Genomic DNA, 17,549 nt, shown 5'->3' on the forward strand with positions numbered 1-17,549 from the left:
CCATGCCAAGTATCGACCTCAGGCTGAATTTTTCTGGAAAGTTTCACCGAAAACGGGTTCAGCCCTTTCATAGAATGAGAACAGGGGAGAAGCAATTGTTTTGCGCATGTTACAAAACCTCTTGCAACCGTTTCTTCAAGAAGCTCTAGGGCCTCCATGCCTTGGAGCTTGGATTTGAAATTTGGCAGGAGGGCGAGGCTGGAGTCAGGCCTGTGCCTTTTGCCAGCTCTGTGAAAATGTGCCCGCAGTTGGCCAAGTTATAAGCCTCGGCAAAAATTAAATTTGCACATGCTCAGTAGAGACTTGTTAGAGCTCGGGTGATAAATTCTGCCAAAGATGTCATCTGCACTGAGCATGCTCCATCCCCCCCACCGCTCCTACGTGTGACCAAATTGTGCATGTGCCATCTCCACAGAGCAATTTAGCATGCTCCAGGCCAGGACTGCAGGGACCAAGCAGACTTTCCCTTGTGATTGCTATGTCTGGCTGCTAGGGATTGCTGCAACACCAGGTGATGGCCGGGGGGCTCTGCTCTCAGTGCTCCCCCGGCTGGAGCCCAGGCAGCCTGGAAGAGAAGGAGGGAGGTGAAGGCTGATTGGGATGCCTGAGGCTGAGGATGGGGAGGGGATGTGAAAAGGGATTGCAGGAGCCAGAGGTGGGGAGGAGTGGAGGGAAGGGGGAGGATATGGGTGCAGAGGAGAGGGACAGGAGCTGGGCAAGGGAGTAGATAGGAGAAGGGGGGGTGGGGGCAGGAGCCAGGGAGGAGGGACTAGTGGCAGAGGGGGATGGGACAGGCCAGAGGCACAGGGGCAGGTTGGTCTAAACCGCTAGAGCACACTCCGGCTCCCTAACCTGAAACTGAACCCAGGAGTCCTGAGTCTCCACATTCCTCTGCTGCCCGCAGGCTAGCCGTGAAACCTACCAGCCCAAGGCGTCTCAAACTGGGCACCCAAAATGAGTGGACGCTTTTGCCAAACGTTGGCCCGTTGTGTCTCGGTGCCTCAGTTTCCCATCATGTAAAATGGGGATCATGGGCCCTCTCACAGGGGCGTTGTGAAGCTAAATTCACACGTGTCCGTGACACGCTCAGATCACTGCGGCGAGCAGAGGAACACCCCAGAAGAAATTGACGCTGCATTCAGCACGGGGTTTGGGCGGCGTGCGGTAGATAAGGCCTGGGGCTGCATATTGACCGCGGAGGAAAAGCAATACAGAATAACTGCATGAGTCAGGGACTGAAGGGCTGCGTGAGCCTGTCATTAACGCCTGGGATCGGAAAGCAGAGGCACAAGGGGGCCCAATCCAGGTTCCCCGGGGGGCCGGCATTCACGGCATGTGCTAACGTTTGCGCGCTGGGCTTTGCAACCTCTGTTCACATCCTTCCCTGGCGGGGCCACCCTGCAGCCAGGCCTAAAACTGGGGCTTGCCCCACCCGGCTCCAGCCCTGAAAATCACCCCCCTACTCCCCCCCCCATCTTCCTCTGGCCCTTTAAGACAGTGTCGGTGACGCGCCTTCCTTCTTTGAGGCCACGCCCCACGGGGACCAGGCAAAGGAGGGGGGAGGAGGAGAGCGGTGGGGGGGGAGGGAAGCTATTTTTAGCCCAGGGTTCCGTCACGTGACTGCGAGTGACGTCACCGAATGTTGTTGTTGGTGGTGGGGAGAGAGGGAGTGAGCAGAGCCAGCTGCAAAGATGGAGGAGAGGAGGAGCAGGAGCTGGTGGTGAAGGAGCAGGAGCGGGGGGCAGCCAGATCCCTGGCATAGGTGGGGCAGAGCCAGGGGGCACCAAGCCAGGCTGGGCCCAGCTGCAGCCACCCCCCCCCGCACCCCGCCCCGTGCAGCAGCAGCGTGAATCTCCGCAGCTGCAGGTAAGGGAGGGGCCCGTCCACCCAGGGACACCGTGCACCAGCCTCTCCCGGGCTCCTGCACCATGCCAGCGTCCAGGAGAAGGGGAGCCGGCCCGGCGGCTGCATGCGGTGCTCCTGACACCGGGGAGGGGTGCAGGGGGCAGCCCTTCCCCCCATGCCCCCCCCCCAGAACAGGCTTTCCACCTGCTGCAGGGAAAGAGGGGGAAGCCATACCTGTGACAGGTAACCTACCTGTGCATGCCCAGAGGAGCAGGGGAGGGGAGGAGGTGGGGGTGTCCAGCAGCTGTTGGTGGCTCAGGGCTTTGTTAGGGAATGTTGCAGGGAGAGGAAGCGATAGGAGATGGGGGGCGAATTGGGCTGGGCTGGGCAAGGGGAGGTGGTGGAGACAGGCACCGCCTGCCTGGTGCATTAGCAAGGTGTGTGCACCCTTGGGTTGGTGTTGCTAATGAACCCTGCTGCCAGAGATGCCCTGTCCTTCCCTTGGACGGGTACAAGTCTTTGTAGGGTATGTGTGTGTGGGGGGGATCCAGGCACCTAGGGGTGCAGAGGCTGCCAGGACAGGCAGTGGAACAAAAGGCAGAGACTGGATGGTTATGAAACGGCAGCGCAGAATGCCCAGGCTGCCTGCATGTATGCGGGGGGGGGGGGGACCCAGCGCAGGGGGTTTGGTATCAGGAACGTAGCCTCCTGTTTAGACAGTGCCTTTCATCAGGACTGGCTGAGCTCCAGTTTGTGTTGTGTGTGTGTGTCTGGTAGGTCGCCGCGATCGGAGGATGTGCTTGGGGGTGTGAGACAGGGTGTGTGCGCCAAATCACACCACACTCATTGGAAGCAAATCGGAGCACATGGGCAGCAGTGCTTGGGGGTCAGGGTGGTGGGGTGATTTTTTCCCTGGGGCCTTTAAAGGGGGGGTCATTCTGGAGCTCCCCAAGAGAGTGCATGCTCCCCTTGGTCTGCATCCCCTTAACGGTGCCTGGCCTTTGCTGCTTGTGGGGTGCAGCCCTGCCTCCACCCCCTGGATCCCTTTCTCTGGAAACCTGGGGCTTAAACTTTGGGCCGTGGAGACCAAGGGGAGGCGAAGCCAGTTCGGATGCATGAACGCCCCCTGCCCCAAATCCCCATTATTTCGAATCGAGATCTCGTCTCTTGACTTCAGGCTTCGGCGCTTCGTTTCCCCGTCGCTGGTTGGACCGTCAGGGCTGGGGTGGGAGAAGGAAAACGTGTGTCTTATTGCCCGTGAGACAAAGGTTTGCTGATGCCTCGTACTGCACGCTAGCCGTGTGCTATAAATACTAAGCGGGGTGGGGGTGCATGCAGGGGGAATGAAAAGGTTCTCGAGCAGCAGCTTCTCTTAAATAATTTATCCTTCCTACTTGCATCCTTTGGAGGAGGACCGTCTGGAATATTGCAGCGCTCGTAGCCTCATTGCCGGGCGATGGGTTTTGTTTGCGTGGTCCCTGGACCGTTCTGCTGTTCGGAGCTAGACGGTTTGCCTGCTGAGGCTGGGGGCGGAGGGGACGTTGGGATGTGTGTGGGATTCACTCCCCTCCCTGCTTTCCTTCTCCATCTGTCCCTTGTTATCCTTGCAGGTGACCTGCAAAATGGGGCCATGGCGGGAAAACGGGCTTGCTAATGGATTGTCTGTGTGTGCCGTTCGGCTCGCCGGGCCCAGCACGCCCCGGTGCTGCAAATGGTGAGCCACGTTCTGCTCTTGGCCACGCCGGTGTAAATCCGCAGTAACGCTGTTGACTTCAGCGGGGTTACTGTGGATGGATGCGGGTGTAGCTGAGAGCAGAACGTAGGCCGCGAGCTGGGCTGCACGGTGCAATACGCAGTCTGGTGGTGACTGTGAAGGACCCCGGCAAGATCAGAGAGGTTAGAGCTGAGAGATTGGTCCGGTGCCATCCTGCCCATGGGGAAATGGACGACGGGACTCCCCGCTCTTCCCTCGGAGAGGTCTTTCCATGCCCTCACGTAGCTTGCTGCTGGGAAATATTTCCTAGTATTCATCCTTGTTTTTTTTCCCCTCTCCATTCCTGTCCTCCTTGCGTAATAAGTAATGCCTCCTCCCTGTGTGCTTACACCCTTTCGGATGTCTGCGGAGCGTTACTATTTCTGTCTGCCCATTGTTTAACTCTTTAAACCTTTCCTCCCAAGTCAGAGCCCTTCGCTCTCGGGGCTCACGCTGTGCCTAGGACGGGGTGTGATCTTCTAGATGCAGTCGCTCCTACCTGAGAGGGGGAGGGACGATGATTACAGAGGCCTCAACTGGGATCAGGGTCTCATTGTGTGCTGAGAGCTGGACCAACTGGGGGGAGGGATAGCTCAGTGTTTTGAGCATTGGCCTGCTAAACCCAGGGTCGTGAGTTCAATCCTTGAGGGGGCCATTTAGGGATTTGGGTCAAAAATCTGTCTGGGGATTGGTCCTGCTTTGAGCAGGGGGTTGGACTAGATGATCTCCTGAGGTCCCTTTCAACCCTGATATTCTATGAACTTATCATGAGACAGTCCCTGCTCAAAGGAGCATATGGTTTGAATGGGGACAAGGGGTGTGGAACACTAAGAGGAACATAAGGTTCCAAAAACAGCGTTGAGAAGGGAGTTTGGTCTAGTGGTTTGAGCAGGGGGGGCTGGCAAGTAGGACTCCTGGCTTCTAGCCCTAGCTCTGGGAGGAGAGAGGAATTGGGTGGGTTAGAACGAGGGTGAACAGGACTCTTGCTTTATATTTCTGTAATTCAGACAGAAATTAATTCAGGGAAGTCCTATGGCCTGTGTGATACAGAAGGTCAGACCAGATGATCACAGTAATCCCTTCTGGCTTTATAGATGAAACATTTGCTAGTCCCAAGAGTTCAAAAATCACAAGATGGGCATAATAAATCTCATGACTTTTTATTTTATTTTATTTATTTAATTTTTTTTTAATGTGAGGTTCTTCTGAGTTGACTTCTGGTGCAGCTTTGTGTTTTCAAGCTTTTCTTTGCAACCATGAGGAGCAGAGAATTTTTGAGTTAGACGAAGGCTATGAGATGCTCCTCCCGGAATCACACGACGGCTTTTAAGAAAAAAGCCACAGGTCGCAAGACGTGCAGGAAAGTCACAAGCGTTGGCAGGGCTGTGTGCTCTTAACTACGAGCCTGGACCAGAGCCCACTGATGTTAATGGAAAGGGTCCCGTTGATTTCAGTGGGCGTTCGATTCAGTTAAGGTGAGCAGATGTCCCAATTTATAGGGACAGCCCTGATAGTCGGGGCTCTGTCTTATATAGGTTCCTATTATCCCCCCACTCCCTGTCCTGATTTTTCACACTTGCTCTCTGGTCACCCTAGATTCAGTCCCACTGACCGGACTTTCCAAAGCTCTCAGCCCCCATTGTCTAAATGGGAACATCTGGTTGCTGAGTATTCTGGCGGATCCATCCCCACAGCGTCTGCTTCGGAGGAAAATCCATGTCCGAGGCAGCTGCTTTACATTATTATCTTCAGGGGGGTTCCAGTTCCCTTTTTTTTAATGTTTACAGGCCACCTCTTCTTGGTACACCATCGTTACCCTTTGACGGGGCTCCCTAAAGACCTCCCTTTATCCCATCTCCGATCCAAGCTGCTGTGGGGCATGAGAGCCTCTCATGAGAGATTCAGCAGGAGAAATATTACTTGTTATGAGCTTTCTTGCTGTAGCACTTTGGAGCCGTGGTCATGGACCACGACCCGTCCTGCTTGGCGCTGGACAAAACACTGAATGAAGAGACAGCTCCAGTCCCAAGGCACTTACTAACCTTGGCCCAAATTCAGATCTTCCCTGGGTTGTCTCGAAATTTGACCGAAATCTGCAGCCTCAGATCTTAAATGTTGTAGCTAATTTTGGAATCGTGATTTTTTTGGCAGCCAGATCCCTTCGGTGGCTTTGAAAATCGGAGCCTCATTTGTTGTCCTTTTAGTATTGCCACGCTTGAAAATTAGGCTCCGGGCTGCAGGCAGGGCCTGTGCGCGGCTCGGTATTCAAAGCTTTGGCCCAGCGGATTTCTGATCCGATCAGAGGGGATTTGATTTCAGGAAGGGCCTTTCCTGATTAATTATGTAGCGAGCACTGCTCACTCAGAAAGGATCCACAGGTTCTGTGCTGCTGTATGTACAGAGACTCTAAATGCAGCTGATTCTGGGGTGGGGGAGGAAATAGCAGCTAGTGCATGGAGGGTAAACTTTGTCTAAGCAGACTGGAGCAGGGCCATAGGCCCATGAGCTCTTGCGGTGCAGAGAGGACTTATTAAAAAGATCCACCCATGGAACTCAGTGGGTTTTACTCTCCTCTCTCTCAGGCTGCTTTTTTGACTTACAAGGGTCTAAACGAGAGAAGATTAAGGCCCACTTGATCTATGATTTGTAGCGTCTAGAAGTCCCTGCTGAGATCCAGGCTGCGTTGTACTCACACATCATAAGAGACAGGCGCTAACTGTCTAATACGCAAGGCAAAGGAAGAATTATCTCCATTTTACTGTTGCGACACTGAGGCGCTAAGGGACTTGCCCGAGGTCACCCAGGGAGTGTGTGGCAGAGCAGATCTCCCAAGTTGCAATGCAGACCTTTAACCCCCAGACACTCCCTCTCCAGGAAGGATGTGCATTGGAGACAGGCCTATTCGGATTTGAAGCTGTGATTCCAGGGAGCATTTAATGAAATCCCAGTGCTGTGGTTGTACCAACCCTGGCTACGAAGCCATCTCGAAAATACAGCGATGCTCCATGGTTGTGTCTGTGACTCCTACCGAATGTGCGCAGTTGCCTAGAGAAAAGATGGGGCTGGTGGTTTTTGTTTTAAGCCATCTGCCCTGGAAGCTCATCTGAGCATCCGGCTGGACTTTTTCCTTCTCACCCATCGTCCTCAGTCATCCGGATCCGGCCTGCAGAATCGTTCCCTCGGTGACACCTGTGTGGCCCTGCTGTCTCCAAGTGCCACCGGAACTGGAACTTGGTTAATGGATTCCGCTGCTGACGTGGGAGTCTGAGCTGAATTCAGCCCATTGTCTCATAGCTCTGCGGGGCGAGTGTGAATGAGAAGCGTTGGCGGCTACCATCAGTCGGTCTGACTGTGATATGAGCCGCTCTGTAGGGTAGGAGGGGGGCTGGTTTCTTTACACCATCGTTTCTGGGAGCAGAACTGCGCTTTAAGGGGCTGATAGACCCCGTGTGGGCTGGATTTCAGGATTGTGGCTTATACTGGCCAGTGTAGCAATGAGGTACAGGCTTGGACATCAAGGCCTTTTCTTGTGGGATGAGGTGGGGAAGATATTTGGCCAAGCCCCCGGAGTTATTCCCCTTGGGCCAAATCTCCAGCGCGGAATCGCTCCAGTCTGTTCTTTACCTGCCATGGGAGCCGGGCAGGGGGCTGCGTGATCTAGTGAGTAGAATTGGGGATCAGTGAATCTGGTAGCAGCTCTGCCACTGAGCTGTCGGGTGACCTTGGGCAAGTCACTTCCCGGCTCTGTGCCTCTGTTTCCCCTCCCACCTGGTGTATTTAGGCCTGGTCTACACTTTCCCAGCATAGCTGGGTTGGTTAGAGATGGGATTCTTACATAGCGGTGCTGATAGAAGCCCGGCTGCGGACAGTTCTATCCATATAAAAGCCCTGGCAGCCCAGTGAAGCCGGCCAAGGGAAACTGGCTAGTGTTCCAGTCGGTTTCCCTTAGCAGCCTTCCAGAGGGAAGCTGGCTGGAGTTTGTCGGTTTCCTTCTGCAAGCTGTTTATGTAGCCCATCGGCGAGTCCTTCTGTGGTCCCTCCAGGTGCCTGGCCCATGGGGGATCTGAGTCTGTGACAGCCCCAGATCTAGGAGGATTGGTTCCTTAGCTGTAGCAGTTTGTGCTTTTAGCTCTGGAAGTCTCCAGTTAAATCCCCCACGTGCTGGCCAAGATCCCCACATCACATAGGGATGGGTCTGTGCTATCCACTGCAATGCATAGGGAGCTTGCTAAACGGCAAAGAAGCTGGCTAGAAGACCAAGTGGGTTTTCCCTCTGCAGGCCTCCTGGGTGAAAGGCCCTCCTGGTTCTTGTGGCTTCTGATAACCCTGGCGCGTTAGCAGTCAATCGGGGAGTACTGCAGCCAGGGTTGTACCAGCAAAACTGGGAGCAGAACGTGCCTCAGTTACTTGCAGCAACAGGACTCGGGTGCCACCCGCCCGCGTGGGTCCAGAGTGGGGTTTGAACCCAGCAACTTCAGGGCTAAGATCACAAGCCTCTGCTGCACTGGCTGAAGGCGGAGCACCGTTAGCTTGCCGTGGCGGGAGACTTTTATCCTCTTTTGTAGACCGGCGTCGCAGAACGACTGGCCTTCGGGGAGGGTGCAGTTCATCTGTGACTGGTCAGCCGCTTGCCGGTTGCGGGGAGACCGTACCTGGGTCATACAAAGAGACAGACCCGGGGTGAGGCAGGGTCAGAACGGGGTAGGTGGAAGCGGTCCGAGAACAGAGGAGAGAGGAGCAGGAGGCCTGGAATCTGCAGGCAGGAGACCTGAGGTGACCTCGGGGAGAGAAGCAGGCTTGGCGCTCCCAGGGGGGATGGGGCCCTGCGAAGGGGACCTTGTGGTTAATGACAATGAGGTGAGTGACCTGGGAACAACGACCTTTCAGTGGCGTTGAAGAGATGCTGTGTGGTAACCTTATCTTACGCTGGGGTTTGGGGAGGAACCGTGTTTAGCAGGAGGGCTTGGGGGCCTGTGGCACCGTGTGTGAACAAAGGGGTTTGAATTCGCTGCTAACACATTCCTCTGCGAGGGTGGCCGAAGGGGAAACCGAGGCAGGTTTTGCGTGCGCTGCCGAGGTCAGCGCCCATGTTGGAGGGTTTCCCCCAGGGGTAAAGCCCCACATTCTCCTAGCACAGCTGTTCTCCGCCGGGCCCATTCTGGGCACCTCTACACAGACGAAGGGATTTCCAGGTTTTTGTACTGTGTGGAGTAGCAGAACCCCCCCACTCATTTAGCAATATGAGAAAGGCCGTATGGCCGTGATTTTCTGATCGGCTTGTGAACCCTTGGCCATAGGGGCAGGATCTCTTTCCTGAGAGCTCCCTTGAAGCTGCCCCAAGCACGCCCTCCCATGCTGGGTTCTGCTCTCCGCCCCTCCCCTGCGGTCGAGCCCTATGGGTTGCCGGCTGTATTTGCTTTAGCACTCAACCGTGCTGCGAAAACCACTGAGTCAGGCGGCCCTGCTTGTCCCACGACACGGCTAGAGCGTGGTCTGGCCTGGCGGTGAGCACGGGACCGGGTTGCCTCCCCGAGCCGTGCCACGGTGTGAAAGCGTGTAGGCAGGCCCAAGCCGTGCGTGTAGGCAGGCTGAGGCCTGTGGGGGAGGTGAGGGAAAGGCGTGTCGGTCGGGGTGGTACAGGTGGGCCCAGAGATCCGGGAAATGGGGCGGCGGGGAAAGGAGCCGGGTGGGGAGGAGACCCAGACAGGCAGGATGAGGCCAAGTCCCTGCCTGAGAACGCTTCTTTGAAACGCCGCTGCAGCCAGTTTGGTAGCTGTCCCGGGAGGAAGAAGGCGAGGTGCCAACACCCATCGGAGCTGTGAGCGCTCCGTGCCAGCCCCACCCTCCCTACCCCGGTGCCCTCTGAGCTGGGGAGAAGCACCAGGGCAGAGCCCTGGACCCACCGCCCTGCTCCGGCCTTGGATCCGCGGGAAAGCTGGATGGCTCCAGCGATCCCGGTGTAACGAAAGCTGTGCGACCCCAGAGGTCTGGTCGGCGCTTAAAATGCCCCAGCGAGGACGCTCCTGTGTGGCGTTAATCCACCTCGGCGAGAGGCGGTAGCTGCGTCGACGGGAGAAGCCCTCCCTTGCCCTAGCGCTGTCTCCGCCGAGGGTCCGGTCGGTGTTCCGGCAGCGTCAGGGGCGTGGCGTTTTCCCCCCCCCCCCCCCCGAGTGACGTATTTATACCGATCTAGATCTGTCGTGTAGACCTGGTGGGTGCAGTTACACCGGTATAAAGGTGCTTATGTGAGTAGACCTATTCCTGTGTGGGAAGGGAAGGCAGCTATCCTGGTATAAGCCACCTTTATACTGGTATAACTGGGCCCACAGTGGGGGCTATACTGGTGTAACTATGTCACCCGGCCAGAGCAGGCCTCCTTATTTTCCTGACTGTTCGGACACTAGAGGTGGGGAGTGGAGAGCTTGGCTCTCGTGTGCTTGCCATGGGCTGTTTCCCTGCCAGCGGCAATGGAGGCAACCTCTCAGCCCAGCTGCGCTTGGCCAGGCCTAGTGGTTACCGAACAAGAACGGGAGGCATAGCTGCCCAGCTCCTAATCCCGGCTGTGTCGCTCGTTCCCCTTGCACGGGTCACTCGGGGTCTGTTTAGTTTTGAAAGGGCAGGTCCGGCCTGCCACGCTTTCCGTCCGTGCGTGACCACCGCCGTTATACACCGAGATCTGGGGCTTGTGTCCGTGCGCGGGGCCAGCCGTGCCTCTGATGGGCCTTGTAGGTTTGGAGCTGCCTGACTTATTTCTAGTGAAATCAGGGCCTTCGTTTAACCTCGTTCTGCATCTCGTCTTCCCCCGTGCGTAAGACGAGGGTGGCCATCCTGCCTCTCTCCCGGGAGCAGGTGGGGCTTAACGAGCCCATGTTTGCACGGTGGCTCGACGATGAGGCAGGCGGTCCGTCGTTGCCATCGGACGGAGACAATGGTCATTGTTTGTGGTACTGTAGCACCTAGAGGCTGCCTCCAGGATCGGGGCCTTCCTGTGCTGGACGCTGTTCCTACACCTAGTGGGAGGTAGTTTCTGCCACGAATGGCTTGCGAGACAAAAGGTGGGAGGGGGGGATACTGAGGCACGGCGGTGCCGTGACTTGTCCAAGGTCACCCAGCAGGTCAGACCCAGGAGTAGAATCCAGGTTTCCTGAGTCACGGGCAAGTGCCTTACCCACTAGACGGCACTGCCGCTGTGCAGCACAGTCCAGCATGTATGTTCCTGGCTGCTCCGTGCCCGTAGGCTCATGGGTATCAGGCAACCTGGGAACCATTAGATCCAGCCCTGTGTCGCTGAAGCTGCGCGTACTGATTAGTCACTTTCCGCTCACTTGCTCTCTCACCCCCGGGTGACAGTGCAGAGCCGGTGGCTTTATCTGTGTGTTCGCACCATCTCCCCTCCCCAGGGTCACTAGGGTAGATTACAGCTATGGGACTGGAAAGGGGAGACCTGGGCCAACCCGCCTGTTGCTGAGTCATTACAGGACCGAGCATGTGTCTGCAGAGAACACAAGGGATGGACAATCACGCCCTGCCCCGAGGCGTGATCTCCTCTGGGTCCTCTGTCCTCCACCTCCATCTGACTCGGGTCAGGGAGCGCTCAGGACCCCTGCCGGGGGGTCCGGTGTCAGCGCCGGAGACCTTGTGTGGCTTGGGTCCAAGCCCTGTCAGTTTGCAGTGCGGGCGGAGGTCGAGCTGCAGACCCGAGTCAGCAGGTCTGCGCGGTGCAGTGTGGACGCGTTAGCACCTGGATCCGGTAGCTGTAAAGCAAGTGCAGGCTTGGGAGCACCGAGTCCAGGAGCCCGGGTCCCACAGACCAGGGTTTCCAATGCCATGTAGACGAAACCTTAGCGGGACGGCGACTCCCCACCCCGTTTCCCCCTCTCTACCTGCTCTCCCCCGGTTAGCCAGGGGCCCTGTAAATGGTAAATTCCTGGCACTAGGGGCGATCGGAGCATCTCCCAAGGGCCTGGCTGTTGTCTCTGCCGCATGCTCCGAGCAGGCTGGGGTGGTACCAGATGAAGATGCTTTGCCCCCTCCATGAACGGAGCCTGGCTCCCTCTGAGGCCGGCTAACGTCAGCCCCATTCCGCGTGTGGGGAAAACGAAGCCCAGAGAAGTGAAGCCGCTTGGCCCAAATCACAAAAAGCGTTCACACCAGGAGCAGGAAGAGATCCCAGCCCCGGGCTCTAATCCCTGAGCCTTCTGCCTTCCTAAATGCTTGTGCCCACGGGCCGGCAGCCGCTTCATGACACTGGCAGTTATTAGCTGGGTGTGGGGGGGGAGATCTGTTTTTTTTAATCTGGATCCGCTCTTGAGAGCGAGCAGCCGCTGACTGCCCAACTCCAGTGTGTGTGGGCGGGCACTGCCTGTCTAGAGAGCCGTTCCCCTTGTCCGCCTGTTAACAGCTGATACCGAGCCGCAGAAGGTGAAAGGGACCAGCCTTGCTGTATCCCCTCTCTGATGAACCTTAGCCTCTCTATGGCACCCGTCACCCCGCAGAGCAGCTGTGAAATGCAGCCCCCTCTGGGCAGAGGGCAGCAGCCAATTCAGAGCATGCTACTCCGGCAGTGGGCAGGAAGAGAATTTGACCAAGGTTCCTGGGGCAAACCCTGCCTCTCACAAAGTCTGCCGGGGGTATTTGAACCCCAGATGGAGCAGACAAGGACACTCGGTTCCTCTGCAGTGTTCGGGCTGTAGCCGGCTAAAACAGATGCTGCAAACGTTGGGACAGATTCTCAGGGGTGTAAATTGGCATCACAGCAGTGACTTCAACAGTGCCACAGTGATTTACGCGAGCTGAGGAGTTTTTTGCTTACGCCTCTGTGCCAAGGCCGGCTGCTAGCGGTGTCTGGCACACGGCTGGCTGTGTAAAGTCTAAAGCACTTTCTATCTGAGCTGCAGTGTTTTCTAGGGCTTCATAGTAGCTTGGAAGATGCTTTAATCCGGAGAGCTTTCCTCAACTCTCCCTAAGTGAGAACCCTCCCCTGTGGCTTGTGGTTGGTCAGACACCTTCTCTGCATCACGCTTGGGAAGTCTTGAAATAGGCTTTGGTTGTCAGACAGGTCTCTGCCGCTGATGTCCTCAAGCCTACAAGCCAGCCCTGCTATTCCAGCTCCTTCCGCTCTTTGCAATCAATCTGTCCAGGCAAGAGACGCGTGCCGGGAGCGATGCCCTCCACCGCCCTGCCCCACGAGCATTTGCACCAAATCAAAGTGGTTGTGATCTGCACTCACTCAGCGCTGGGGCATGTGGCTACCCAAACTGCAGGGCAAACTCTGGTGTCTCCTGTGTAGAGTCAGGGATTGTGGCAGCTGCCCCCATCTACACCAGCTGAGGATCTGGTCCAGTAGTGTTAATAACAGATAACCATTTGTTCTCCTCTAGCGCTCTTCATCTGAGGATCTCAAAGCACTTCACAGACATACGGTAATTTGATTAAGCCTGACAACCTCGCTGTGGAGTAGGTCAGGGATTATATACAGCAGGTGTTCTGTAGAGGGGAGAGCATGTAGCAACTGTAGGCATTGGGACTTCCAGCTCTGCCACTGATTTGTTGTATGACCTTGGGCAAGTCACTTTGCCTTTCTGTATAATGGGGAGAAATGAGTGTGCTTCAGAGGGGGGATGTAAGGTTATTTTGTGCATGAATGCCAGTGAAGTGCTTTGAGAGCCTCTGATAGAAAGTGCAAGGTAAGTGTTCCTTGTGGCTCACTTCACCCAACACTGACATGCAGCCACCTCTGGGGTGGAATTGCAGCAGTTGTTTAACAGCACACAGCAACAGCGTAGATTGGAGAGCAGAGAAGCTTGCTCTGTCCAATGGAAAGTGCAAGGAAAGAATTCAAGGTAAGCCAGAGGGGACCACCAAGCTCTAGTAAAAAGTGCCTGAGGATCACAGGGAGTCAGGGCCACATCTGTCTAAACAGATGGCACCCCCAGATGACCAGGATAATCTTGAGGGGGATCAGTACTGGCTGATTCACTACCGAACTGCCCACCTGCACCTTGGAGGTCTCCCATCCAAGTTCTTACCAGGCCAAGCCCCCTTAGCGTGTGAGATCTGGCAGCATCCCAGCGTGAGGTGGATTGGCTGCTGGGACGGGATACTCGCCGTTCTTAGTGGCAGGCAGGGCGGTGGTGGCGAGGCTGCGTTTCTTCAGCTGGGCTTTCAGCACAAACCCCTAATGAAAAGAGCGGCCAGCCGCGCGGCCCCATCTGGCTGGCTGATTTGTAGGGTGGCGAGCCTGGGATGCAGGCGAGGACAGCATCGGGGCGGAGGGGGTCTTCGCTCCTCTGAAGGATCCAAACTCCTTCCCACCGCCGTCTCCCTAGTACAGTCACCTAGCAAAGGAGGGAGAGGTTGAGACTCCCTGGCCCATGGAAACCAGCATGACAGCCCTGCCTGGGTGAGAGGCAGGTATAATCCTGTGCAAATTCCCCATCCTCTAGCCCCAGGCCTTGCCCACCTGCAGCCCCTTCCTCCTCATCCAACCCTGGGCACCTACCCACAGTCTTCATGACGCCCCACTATCCTGACCCACAGCACCTGCTGCTATTCCAGTGCCAGCTCCCCCCCATCTCTCCCTCTGCCGCTCAGCCCCGGCCCCCTCCGGAGCAGCCCCCAGTGCTGATTTTGGGGGTGGGTTTGTGCGGTGATCTCCCTCACGTAGGCAGTGGCTCAAACCCGGTGAAAGCAAGCCCCAGTCTGTCTCTTTCCCTCCCCCGCTTGGCCCTCTGAGCAAGAGCCGCTGTCTGGGTTTCCTGTCCCATCGTTTGAGGGGCTCGGAGGTGGAAGTGTGGCATTTTGGGGAGGGGGGGTAGGATCCTTGCAATCCCCTAGGGCGTGGCTAGCGGGGCTGAACTTGTTGGGGATTTCCAGTGAGGCCTCCCAACCCCCGTGAGCAGCTTCCTGGAGTTATTGGCGTCTCTGATTCGGAGGGCGAGATCCGGGTGCCTGGCCTGAGCCGATCCTCCTCCCGCCCTGCCGCAGTGACCCGGCCTGTCCCCTTTCCTCCCGGGGCTGCCTGTGCCATGCCAGCAAACCCTGCCTCGAGTGCTGGGCCTGTGGCCCGTGCGGGGTTAAACCGCCGGCCAGCTCCCTTCCAAACACGGACGCACCTGGGTGCAAACTGCCCGGCTGGGAGGAGACGCCAACGGGGCCACCTGTTGAACCGCTTCTGTGGGGCTGTGTGCGGGGATCCCCGATGGGGACAGCAGGGGGCTGTAGGTCAGGATTGAGATGCACTGGCCGAGGATGTGTGTGTGCGGGGGGCAATCCCAAGACTGGAATAGTGGTGTGGGGTTCAGGGCTGGATTGAAGGTGTGGGGGGGATCCCAGGGCTGCTAGGGCAGGGGGTGCAGCAGGACCAGAAAGTCCGATCTGCAGAGCTGTGTGTTGGGGAGCTCGTGACTGGACTAGCACAGGGGGATGGTCAGTGGAGCTGTCGGGGTAAGGTGGGGTGGGGGGCTGGGATAGCCTGCGGTGTGGTGTGTCAGGATTGAGGTGCTCAGAACTGGGATAACAGGGATGCTACATGGGAGGCTGGATACCAAGGTCATGAAGGAGATGCCCTGACAAGCCCCTAAAGTCCTGCCAGGACATCCTGGGAAAATGTCCGTCCTGCAGGCCCCTGGCTGGCTGGCTGGCTTGGGGGAGGTGGCTGGATCTCCTCCCCAGTCTCCCTGGCTCGCTGGTGTGGGGCTGGTGTGGTGGTCCAGGGGGGCGAGTCGCCCTGCCCCGGGAGCCTGGCTCTTGGCAGAGCTCGCTAGGGGAGGTGGAGAGGAGTCAGTGCCGTGACCTGCCAGCGCTCTGGCCCGATACACGAGTCCCTGGGCCGGTGATCAGCGGATGGGGAGGGCTCATGTGATTGCTCCTCCTGGCTTCCCACCCCAGCTCCTCCACCCTGGGGAGAGAGAGAGAGAACGCTGCCTCTCCACTGGCCCGATCCTGCAGGGTGCAAACCTCTGTTGGCTTCAGCGTGGGAACCCTGCCAGCCCAGGCCCTGGGTGATGTGCAGATTGGGACCTTCTCTTATTGCCCCTCCTCCTGGCTCCTACACCCCCCTGGGGGGACTCCCACCCCACCCCGCTGCCATGAGCCGTGGCTCCCCTCTGACCCAGCTCTCCTTTGCTGCAGATGCCCATCGTGGTGCAGCAGGCCCTGCTGTGAGATTTCTAGGTCAGCTCCCCAGCCGCCTTGTCTCTGCTCTGCTGGCCGGGGGGCTCTCTCTGCCTCTGTGGGGCCAGCACCGCCTTTGCACACGGCCTCTTCAGACAGAGATGCTCCCTCTGCCCCGACGTGATCCCCTCCCCTGACAAAGAGGTCGGGGGGCTGGACCCCTTTGGCAAGGGCAGAGTCACAGCGGGGAATGTGCAGACGTGCGGGCTGTAGGGCACTGCCTTCAGGATGTGCCCTGCGGGTCCTGCTCCTTCATCCCCCCCTTCCGATCCCCACACCTTTGCAGGGCGGCTCGGGGAGGGCACCGCTCCGTGCTGTCCTCTCTTCCAGCCACTAAACCCGGGGCGTGGGCTTCCCGCAGCAAGGCACCGATCTGGTGCTCTGGTGCCATGGACGGGCTGGGGGGAGCGGGCGAGACTCACTCAACCCCCCCAGAGGACACGGGGATGGATATTTCCCTTCACCAATCACCCCCCCCCCCCCCCCCCACAAATTGCCCCTGGAGGCAAGACATGCAGTGGGGCTGGTGCAAAGCCATCGCCTGGGTGCCTGCTATCTGTCTGCACAGGGCTGCAAGCTAACCCCTAACCCGCCACCCCTCCCCATGCTGGGGAACCCATTTCCCTGCCTTAGCAAGGAGGGGAGCCCCCAGGGCAGCAGGGGCCTGTTTAATCTCAGCTGGGGAAACCAGGGCTCCTTGCGGGGCCCATCCAGAATCTACATCTGAAGTCTTCACTCTTATGCCAGTACCTGAAGGCCCCCTGGCACTGGGGGCTTCATGAACCGCGTCCGAGAGAGACATTCGGCCCATCCAACTGGGCAAGGGAGCCAGAGGCCCTGAATGGGGAAGCCAATTGTAGGCTGCAGGTGGCAGAGTCGGGACTAGAACCCAGATCTTTGGCGCTCTACCCACTAGACGATGCTGCCTGCTTCCTCGGCTATCCCCTGAAATGGCTGGCTTGCGCCGGCAGGGCCCGCTCTGGCTGGCATCTGGGCTGGCTGTAGCGAGCTGCGGGCCGTGACGCTGCAGCAGTGCAGTGAGTGCATTGGGAAATCGTTTTTTCCTGGAATCTCGGTCTGTTTGTAAACGGACCTTCCCCTGTCCGAATGGGAGACCAGCTGAATTCCCCAGTCTCCTCCCGTCTCTGGTGGCAATCTCGTTAGCAGAGGATTAGCCCAGAAGATGCAAGAGATGTTTGAGTATCAGTAAAGCTCTGCATTGCTGTGTGTGTGCTCTGCCTTCAGGGGAGCGTCTGGCCTGGCGCTACAGGGAGAAGGGGCGAGATCTTGCTGCTGTTGAAATCAAGGGAGGCTTGGATGGGAAGCAGGGCTTGATCCTGGAGCTGTGTGGATGGATTTGTCATAGAGAAATGTTCAGAGTTAACAAATGACTTTCCATTGTTGCTCTGGGTGCCAGATAATCATCATTTGTAAATCTTGAGTGCTTTGCATCTGTCGACCTCAAAGCACTTTACAAAGGAGGTCAGTATCACTACCCCTCAGATGGGGAAACTGAGGCACAGAGGGGCACCAACTTGCCCAAGGTCACCCAGCTGGTCAGTGGAAGGATGGTTTAGTGGTTAAGGTGCTAGGGCTCAAGAGGCCTGGGCTCGCTTCGCAGGTCATTCATCTCTCTGTGCTTCTGTTCCCCGTCTGTAAAATGGGATCATCGTGGTTTCTGTCTTGTCTATTTGGATTGTAAATCCTCTGGGCCAGGGGTCGTCTCTTGCCGTGTCTGCTCAGCACCTGGCACAGCGGGGCCCTGGTCTTGGTGGGT

At 57.4% G+C, this 17,549-nt stretch overlaps 1 protein-coding gene across 3 annotated transcripts in view; it reads left to right on the forward strand.

The window, feature by feature from the left end:
* The first annotated feature begins 1,638 nt into the window (after nucleotides 1–1,638).
* HDAC5 (histone deacetylase 5) overlaps nucleotides 1,639–17,549 on the forward strand; it is a 107,479-nt gene continuing 91,568 nt past the window's right edge. For all 3 annotated transcript variants that reach the window (XM_034755930.1, XM_034755933.1, XM_034755931.1), the window contains exon 1: nucleotides 1,639–1,866. The gene's annotated coding sequence lies outside the window, so the exon portion shown is untranslated. The remainder of the gene's footprint in view (nucleotides 1,867–17,549) is intronic.

Source organism: Trachemys scripta, chromosome 23, assembly GCF_013100865.1.
Source record: "Trachemys scripta elegans isolate TJP31775 chromosome 23, CAS_Tse_1.0, whole genome shotgun sequence".
In the NCBI taxonomy this organism is placed as follows: domain Eukaryota; kingdom Metazoa; phylum Chordata; order Testudines; family Emydidae; genus Trachemys; species Trachemys scripta.